Below are 10,635 nucleotides of genomic sequence, written 5' to 3' on the forward strand. Positions count from 1 at the left end.
GACGTCTACATTTTGCCCCTCTTTGAGACAATGTGATTCTAAGCATTGTTTCAAAGAACAATAATGAAAATGCCCCAGACAATGACAATGACATATGCATGCCCCCTCGAGGAATTGGTCGGAAACATGCAGAAAAGAGGCCAATTGATCGATAAAAATGATAGGATCAAACGAACTGACAATCTGAGATCGGATGCATGAAGGACAAGAAAATGATGGTGCAAAAGACCATGACCAGCATAAGATGGAGAGAGTGTACGTCCATCTATGCACTAACAAAGATCTATAAATGAGACCAAGAGAGTGAAAATTGCTCATTTGCACTAGCCAAAGAGGAGAATTTGTTGCTCTGGAAAAGGACACTTGTAGAGAGATGGCGAACATTCCAATGGCGGATCACCTTGGAGAATGTGTACACACCTACAGATGATCGGATGATGTGGAGCAGTGGTATGTATCTCAAAAACCCATATTTTCAATTTCATGAATTTGACTTGCTTGTGGGACATTGCAGGGCCCACAGGGGATGCAGAAACTGACTTCTGCGCTTGTGTAGGGCAAATTCTATGCTTCTGTAAGGTCTTTTGTGCTTTTGTAGGGTACACAAGCGCAGGTTGTGTTACACAGGTGCAGGATGCTTGACACAAGCGCAGTTGTGCATTGGCAACCCTAATTTGGTCAAAAATGGCATGCAAATGACCTGAAAAGGGGGGATAAGGGTAGGATAGGTCAAAATAGATAAAGAACACCCTGATTTGGCCATGAAACAAGGAAATGCAGCCCATAGGAGAAAACCCTAATATTGACAAAATGTGCCCCAATTGTGATGTAGAGTCGACAGTATCCATTGGTCACGCGGGAGAACCGACCAAACTGCTTCATGTTACGACATAGACTCAGGAGCATGGACAGAGATACATTAGCAGGACTTGGGATATACTATGTCACATTCATGCTCGAGATTAGGGCAAACATAGGACTGCTTACCGCATTGGCAGAGCGATGGCATTCAGAGACCTCCTCATTCCATTTGGCAACTGGAGAGGCGACTGTGACACTAGAGGATGTATGGCACATCCTCCGCGTTCCGATACATGGGGAGATGATAGAGTATGACCCAATGACAGGGAGAGATGTGTTATGCAGACTATTTGAGTGCGACACAGATGATTTGGATATCATTGAGAGGGAGATCGGCTGGGAGACCATGGCATCAGAGTATGATCGATGATATGTGGTGATAGCAGTGGTGATAGCATGCATACCAGCAGGAGACAGACGAGGACATGGATTCCCTATTGGATGGGGAAGAGTGCTAGAGTGGATGGCGACAGAGGGTATGGTGTACACATGGGGACCATGTGTACTGGCTATGCCATATTTTCAGTTGCATCAGATAGCATATTAGGGGGTTCAGACTTTGAGCTGTGGAGTCACACTATTACAGGTATGGGCATTTGAGCACATAGCCATATGTCGGCCGATTACAAAGAGATAGGTAGTACCACACCGACCATATGTGTATTTCTATGGGGGAGCACTGAGACAGGGTCCATTTGGATACATATTGTATTGGCGACATGAGCTAGATAGATTGAGAGAGTTTACATGGAGGTCATATCTTGATTGCCCTAGATGGTCAGATGATAATGATGAGCTATCGTATTGCAAATAGGAGAGATACCTGATTGGGTGACCAGTGAATCACCAGAGAGTGATTGAGATGTACCTACCAGAGAGAGTCAGATGACAGTTTGGAGAGAGGCAGGATGTACCTAGAGGGACTGCACTTTTTGCCCAATCTCACAGAGAGATGAGTCAGTGGAGGAGGATGATTCAGCCACACATAGCCTATGCTGACTTCACACAGCTACAATGAAGACAGTGGGATTGGAGATCAGATGTGGCAGACATTGGGATGACAAAGGAGTATGTGCAATGGTTTGCATGACGATGGCCAGTGCCATTGACTGATCCTGATATTCCAGTACCTAGGAGACAAGAGGACTTCCCACTTGCAAATGAGGAGGAGGGAGATGATGAGGATGAGGAGGATGAGGGTAGAGATGAGGATGAGGGGGGTGACAAGGATGGAGATGAGGAGAGGGATGATGATTATGAGCCAGATTCAGCTGATCAGGAGTCATTACAGGATATACCCATAGAGCAAGAGACAGCTAGGATAGAGGAGATGGAGATGTGCAGGGCTACCATAGCAAGTCAGCAGGATCACATTGTGACATTAGAGAGATAGAATGCTATCTTGAGGATAGAGCAGGATTAGTTTAGAGCGGAGATAGCTAGACTCACAGCGGCTCGAGATACAGCCATAGCGTAGGCACAGCGAGAAGAACAGAGAGTCACTGAGTATATTGGGTCGATTAGGGATGCCAGCACATGGGAGATGGCACAGATGCTGGTAGAGACCAGAGACAAGATAAGTCATTGGAGGACACTACATGAGAGTGCAGTTCCACCAGAGCAGAGAGCAGCTTCATATCGGGCACGATCAAGGATAGAGAGTAGGGCACACTCTCGGAGGTCATTGAGCAGCATGGGGGTGAGTGGACCTATGAGACCACCACAGCCAGGACCTAAGACAGGAGGGACATCATCCTTGAGACATGGTAGGGATGAGGAGGACAGAGGGAGCACCCAATGACAGAGGCACGTTCTCCTTAGGATAGATAGATGTAGTTTGACATTATGTAGTTAGCCTGCGGGCCATACTGAGGACAGACAGTCCAATTTTGTACTCTGATATTATTTGGATATGTGATATGATATGCATCGATATGATGGGATGCAATGTGTTATGACTTATGTGTGATTTTTGATGTATGGATGACTTATGCACTATTGATGTATTATTGTGGAACATGTATGGATATATTTTTATGTATTTTTGATGCATTTATAATATGAAATGGATAAAATGCTTGATATGATACTCGATGTAATGCAAATGTACTAACCAATGAATGCAGGATGTAGCATATGTGTTTGGAGATCGAAGCACTAGACCGGACTGACTATCCGAACTGACAGAAGAAATGTTAGTAAGAAGAAATGAGACAGAGGACAGTTAGAGATGAAGAAAAACTTGCTTTTAGTAATGCACTTTATAGGTGAGAACCTTTATTTTAATGTAGCAAAATGGATGCGTAGCATCGTGGCATTGAAGGCCAGAGCTTAAATGCAACCCTTTTTGCAAAAGACAAACACATCGCAGACAATCAACAATCACAACAAAAAAGAAAAAGAAAAGGAAGCTACCATGAACCATCCCGGTCACTCTAAATCACTCAGTGACATCATCGAGCAACATAGGAACATGATCGAAGATAAATCAGTAAATGATAAGACTCACTAATTCAAACAAGTCAAACAAACATCTTGATCTTCATTGTCAAAAATTGAAAGTGCTGATAGGACGATCATGCTGTCTGGTTTCAGGACATGTGGTACCTCGTCTAAGACAGGACACAATCTGGTTTCGAGTATACCACCCCCTGAATAAGACCCATGATAGTGTGCCAAAGATGAATGATTTTGATGTTGATGTTGGATTGATATGACAATTGGGATCAGTTTGAATGTCTGGTTTGTTTGAAAAAGTTCATTTGTTAATGTGTGATTTCAGTAAAGCACAGTATGTGATTGTGTGTCGTTGGATGTATGCTCAGTGATCTGTCGATGCACAGAGGGGATATTTTTGTTTTGTTTTTCGAGTTTTACAATTTTTTTTGTGTTCATTTTTTCAGGACATTATTTGATTTTTTTTGGAATTTTTTCAGGACATTTTTCAAATTTTTTTTGGATTACTTCAGGACATTTTTTTAATTTTTTTGAATTATTTCAGGACGTTTTTCAATTTGTTTTGAATTATTTTAGGACGTTTTTCTTTTTTTTTTGAATTATTTCAGGACGTTTTTCAATTTTTTTTGAATTATTTCAGGACATTTTTCAATTTTTTTTGAATTATTTCAGGACGTTTTTCAATTTTTTTTGAATTATTTCAAGACGTTTTTCAATTTTTTTTTTTGAATTTTTCAGGACATTATGTGATTTTTAGGGATTTTTTCAGGACATTTTATGATTTTTATGATTTTGCCCCTAGTGTCTAGCAAAGCAAGGAATATGACAGCTGAATAAATAGGCTTGCTGAAATGATGGTGGATAGAGGGAAGACAAAGGCCTTTTATTATGGAGACAATATAGATGCAATTTTCAAGGGCTATTGCATGATGGGACAAGAGTCTAGATATGACAATGTAAAGTAGTGACATGGCATGAGGGACATGTCAAGAGGTTTTTGAAACTATGTTTAAATTTTGCGTCCTTATGTCAGATCAAGATCAAGGAATGAAAGAGAGTGTATGGATAGTGATAAGATATGGATAGGATAAGAAAGACCAAGAATGGATAAGGGACATGGACTGAAGGTCGGGGTATGCTAAGGGATAGTGGCAGAAAGATGCAATAAGCTAGGGAATATGGATGAAAGGTTGTAATAAGAAAATGGATAAAGACCAAAAGCTATGATGGACTAAAAGCTGCAAACAAGATGCATGATGCTCATGATGATCCTCAGCCTTGTCAAGATCAAAGGTGGAAAGGGAAAATGGACATGAGGGATGATAGGACAAGGAAGGGTAATGGGACATGAAGGAGTATGACATGGGTTTGATAGGATAATGGAACAATGAAGGACAAAAGGATATGATAGGATAAAACCTGCCCCCAAATGTGGTGTGCAAGAAGTTCATAAATTATGCATGATGCCTATTTGCTAGGTTTTCATCATGGTACTTGCCCAAGGCGCCTGTTTGCCAAGTTTTCACCAGTGGACGAATTATTTTTGCGTTACTTTTTTTTTCTTTTTCTTTTTTTTTTTCTCACTTTTTTTTTTTTTGTATTTTGACTTTTTCAGTAGAAGATGGACACATGATAGGGGATGGAAGAAGGACTTAAACATCTTTTTGTTTGGATAGTAGCCTTGAAAAAAAAATGGACCATGACCTTTAAAAGCATGCTCAAAGACGTTGGTAGGATAAGGACATGGAAAAAGAGATGAAATTAAGGCAATGATTTATGTAAAGGATTGGACCAAAGGGATCGGAGGATGGAAAATATGCATTGGATAATAGGTAGGGTATTGGAAGAATTGTGCTTTAGTGGATAGAAATGAAGGCAAGATCAACATTGGAACACACCTTGAGGGGTGATGGACTGATGGAGGAAAGATGGATCTCAGATTGTGAGATTTGGATGGAGGAATAGCTTGGGATTTTGGGACATAAGGGCCCAAAATGGATGATGAAGGTGATGGAGGAATACATTTGAGAGGTTTGGATGGAGGAATAGCAATTTTAGATGCTAATTTTGATGTTTCTTTAGGCTTTTGTGCTTCAAGAAGTTGCTTAGGAACCCACATTTGTTTGGATTTTTCATGCTTTTGTTGCTCTTTGGAATGCATAGCTTGCACAAGGAATTTAGGAACCCATATAGATTTTGACTTTGATTTATTTTGCTCAGTGGGCATTTGTGGCCTTTTGGATATTTCTTTTTCTTTATAGATCATATTGTTCTTTGTTTTGACATGTTGATTATATTGGACATGTTGATCCTTGAATACATGTGGATTGCTAAACTTATGACTTTTATACTTGGCATCCAAATTTCTTGGAGGGGGAAAGGAATGCATGGATGGATATGAATGAAGTGGAGTTCTTGTGGATGGATGAAAGTTACTCAAGGATGTGTGCCTTTGTTGACCTTGCATAGAGGACGAAGGGATATAAGGACCTAAGATGGATGGAAAGTATGATGGGGAAGATGTATGTTTGGATTTTGATGGAGGGATACCAACGTCTTGAGAGTGAGTTGTGTAGACATGACCCTTAATATTTTCTTTAACATGAAGGGATTCTTTCTTATGAAGATCTACTCCTTTTCCTTTATGAATATCTTGACTTGTAGGATACTCTTTTCTTTGGGAAGAAGACGTGAGTCCATTATGAGGTGGATATGATATAAGAGAAATAATGAGATCCTGAAGTGGATCAGATTGCACCAAAGTGGAAGAACCCATTATGCATGTCGAGGGTTCATGAATATCTTGCACTGACAGGTTAGAATCATGAGGGGGATTAGGATCATGAGGGGGACTAGGATTGTGTAGTGGACATGGTTCAATGATAGGCTCTTCAAGAGATGGAATGGGAGAAATAATGGGATCATCAAAAGAAATGTGATCTTGGAGTGGATATGGAGCATTAGGACAAGGAGATGGAGGAACAAGTGGATCTTGTGGAGGATTTAAAGGAATAATTTGATCTTGACAAGGAGGAAGATCATTGGAATCCTCCTTAAAGTTGCTTTGCTCTGGACATTTATTGGGATCATCAGAAAGGATGGAAGGGATATTTGGAATGTCAATGGGATTTGAAAGTATATTGTGTTCTTGGATAGAATTGATAGGAATAAGTGAATCATTGCGAGTGTCTGGGGAAATGGGATCTTGGTCAACAATTGGATGGGATGATAAGGTTTGATCTTGATCTGTTTTAAGACATGTTTCTTCATGCTCTAAATTATCCTCTTGACATGGGGTTGGACTTTGGATATGCATGGGGGATTCTGACAAGGAATCGATGTTTTGGCATGAAGGAAATGCACTTTGAACATTTGTGATGGATTCTGGCAAGGAATCAATGCTTGAACATGAGGAAGAGGGACTTCGAATGGGGTCCTCTAAAATAGGTAATGGAAATAAAGTGCATGGTGGCATTGGGTCTTGTATTTCTGAAACATGACAAGGATGTGCATCATAAATTGGATTATCTTGGCAATCAATTATGGATAGCTCTTGGATAATTGCATCCTTGGGTGTATTGTTTGATGAGGACAATATGGAAGGTTATTGTGAAACTTCTAAAGGTGTAGGGATAGATGCCACTGGAGAGTCAATTTGTTTGTGGGGGGATGAGGCATTGCTAGACATAATTATATTATCTTGATCTTCCTCAAAGAATTCACTTGGTAGTTTCCTTAAGATCATTGCAATAAAGCCACCTTTCTTTTTAGGTTTTGACATAATTGTATCCGGAATTTGAACTTGTTTTTGGTTTGATGTCATGTTTTGATATTGGACTTGGTTCAATTGTTCTAACATGTTTGAAACTTGGGTTGGTGTGTGTTGCAACCTTTGTTTTTGAATGTTTGGTTGTGGTTGTTGACATTGATATTCCACCATTGGTTGAACCATTTGTTGACATTGTATAGTTGGTTGGACATATTGTTGAAATTGGACCATTGGTTGTATTGGTTGTATATGTTGAACAATTGGTTGAACCATCAGTTGTATTGGTTGAAAATCTGATTGATAGTAAACACCTTGTTCTTGTTGTGGAGGCACGTAATGTTGAAATTGATGTTGTCTCTTTTCTTGAAATTGTTTCATCGTCTCTATTTGGGAAATGAGAGCTGGTGTGTCTGATCGTTCAAGAAGAGATCTTACATCAATTGGCTCAATCTTTGGATTTTGACCTAGAAATTTTTGAAACATTTTGGACATTTGTGATCTATTCTTCGCAATGTTTTTCACTCTTTGTTACAAAATCTCATTTTCTTGAGCTAGTTTCTCCTCTAGTTTTTGTATTTGGACATTTACATCATCATGATAAGTTTGATCCAAGTTCTGAGACATGTAGAGATTGGATTGACATGATTGATTTCTCAATTGTGATAACATGGCTTCGTAAGAAGGTTGAGACCTCATTGCAACAAACATGTCACTATGCAATGCAACTAATGGGATTGACAAATGCAACCTAAAGGATGACAATGCAACTTAATGTTTTTGTTGTTTTTGAAGATTTTGGACAAACTTTTGGAATGTGAATCTAAAAGAGACCCTTAGGAAATTAAAATGATGTCTAGACCTCAAAGGACAAAAGGACCAAGTGACAATAGGACAAATTGACAATGTCTCACCTATAAGCTTGGATACGAAGCTAGGTTTGACCAAATGACATTGATGACAAAAAGATAAAAGGTTGATAAGGTCAAGACTTCCTAACAATAACTTAGGGTTTATCAAAGATCTGCATTACTCAAGTATGACAAAACCTAGTTTTGACACTATATGCAAAGGGACAATTACTATGCTAATGACCCTAATATGATATGATAATGACCTAAGCTTAATGAAGAGACCTAGGGTATGAAAAGGCAAATGTGTGACAATGGTATTACTCCAATGCAAGAGGACACATTAAAATGGATGACTCTTATTGATATGAAAAGGAGTATGACCTAGGTGGAACCTAACCTTGGTAGTTGACAATGAACTTTGCAAAATGCAAACCTAGGATGAACCTAAATCTAAGTGACATGAATGTTGAGACAAGATTTTGAACAATGTTTGACAACCATGTTTGGAGGTGTTTTGAACTTTGTTGGATGAAATTTTCTTGTGTTTAACCTTGTTTTGAATCAATTTGTCTTGTTTTTGAAATGAGATGCAATCCAACTTTTGACAAGAAAAGAAGACAAGATATTTTAACTTAGACTCAAGACAATCATGCTCCTTCATACATTTCTTATGGCAGACAAGGACATTAGGTACTTGAGAGGTAGACTCGTTATGGGATTCAAGGAGAATACATAGATGCTTGGCCCCATGGGCTCCCCTCCATGGCACTCACTTCTCAAGGCAGCCAAGCATCAATCCCCATGGAAATCTCCCCATGGCGAACTTAGTATCTCTTCCAAGTATTCAAACTTGTCCTTCTCAAGCAACTAGAAGGGTTTTTGGCCTCTAAATACAAGGTGTTTAGTAAGGATTTCTATTAAGCGTTACTCCTTGGTGTCACGCAAGCATGATTGAGACATAAGCCCACCAAGATACCAAACAAATGTAGCTGCGCAAGCATGATTTAGATCGTGAGGTCCTACTTAGATGTTGATACGAGAAAGAGTTCAAGGGTCATCACTTCCCAAGTAACTACAATTCCCACGTAACCCTTCCTTCAAAGCTTTTGCTCATCAGGTATTTATTTATAGTGAGTTAGAATGCCAAGGTATTCTAGTCATACTCACTTTGGGTCATTCCCTTCTCACGATTGTCACTTTCTTGCAAAAGCAAATGGTCGGGAAGGCAGGCCCTCTAAAGGTGACACACAATCAAAAACATGAGCATGGTATTGAAGATCTGGATTTCTAATCACCCTAAGAAGGATGAGAGCATACTCTCCTACTCCAATGTCAAACTCAATAATCAAAGCAAACATACATTCATTCCATCCTATTTAGAAATCATACTAGGTGCCTAAATATGAATTACAAACACAAAGTTTAGTTGTAGTCCAAGGCAACCTACAAAACCCAAGTCAGAAGTTTGATATGTTTAGTCTTTGACTATCGAACCTGCATAAAATGTGTTAGTAGTTTCATTTGTTGTCTTTGTCATGCATAATGCCAAGGTGTTGCATAGAGAATCAGTACCAAAAACCAAAAAGCAGAAACATAATGCAAAACAAAACAATTTGCAAGTAAAAACACTACTTTTTTACCTCTATTTCTGGACTTACACAGGTGCAGAATGCTTGACACAGGCACAAAATGCTTGACACAGGCATAGATTGTCCTTGGCACAGGTGCAGAATGCTTGACACAGGCGCAGATTGTCTCACACATGCGTAGAAGTTCCCAGAAAGCCCTGCATTACCCTGTTTCTTGGGTTTTTAACTTGCAAATCAACTCAAAAGCACTCAAAAGCATGATCAGGGGGTTAGCTCACATTGGGTTCACCAATTAATGTAGCTAGGAAATGTGGAAATCATCACAAGCAAATCAATACTAATCTAGCTCAATCACAAAAGCTCAAATGCAATGATCAATCCTAAACACACTCAATAAAGACATGAAAGCAAACATTCAAGATTGAAAACTAAGCAAACCAAATTTAGATTTGAATGTCTCCTTCATGTGGCTCCATTGTCCTTCTTTCTTCTCCAAATAGCCTTTGTTTTTGGATCTCACCTTCAAGTGCATAAACCTGATGTGAAAGCAAGATTGACAAGTAGCGCAAGAATACCCAAAGCGTGATTGATTCGACAAAGTGATTAGTTGGGATTGAAGAAATTCATCCAATTTATAGACAAATTGGAGAGATGACAAGATTAGCATGAATAAACTTGAATGGAAATTGCAAATCAAAAATGTCAATTATGACAAATTATGACAATTTTGCACTTTCTATGCAAGATTGATTGATTGATAATTCATGACAATTTATGACAAATTTCTATGTCAAATTGATTGATTGTCAATTATGACAAATTATGACAAATTGAAATGTCATTCCCATGAAATTAGGAGGAAAATAGAAGAGAATTGAAATTAGAAAAAATAGAAATTAGGAAATTAGAAAATGAGGAAATTAGGAATTAGAAATTGATGAAAATTAGGAGATTAGGAATTAGGAGAAATTAGGTAAATTAATTAATAATTTGTCATTTATTAATTAATTCACAAAAAGAGGAATAATTAGTTAGCCAATTAAATAAACATTTAATTGTGAGACGAAGACTTAGGATAAATAAATAATTTATTAATCCTAGAGGGAGA

Source organism: Cryptomeria japonica, chromosome 5 (genome assembly GCF_030272615.1).
Source record: "Cryptomeria japonica chromosome 5, Sugi_1.0, whole genome shotgun sequence".
Classification (NCBI taxonomy): domain Eukaryota; kingdom Viridiplantae; phylum Streptophyta; class Pinopsida; order Cupressales; family Cupressaceae; genus Cryptomeria; species Cryptomeria japonica.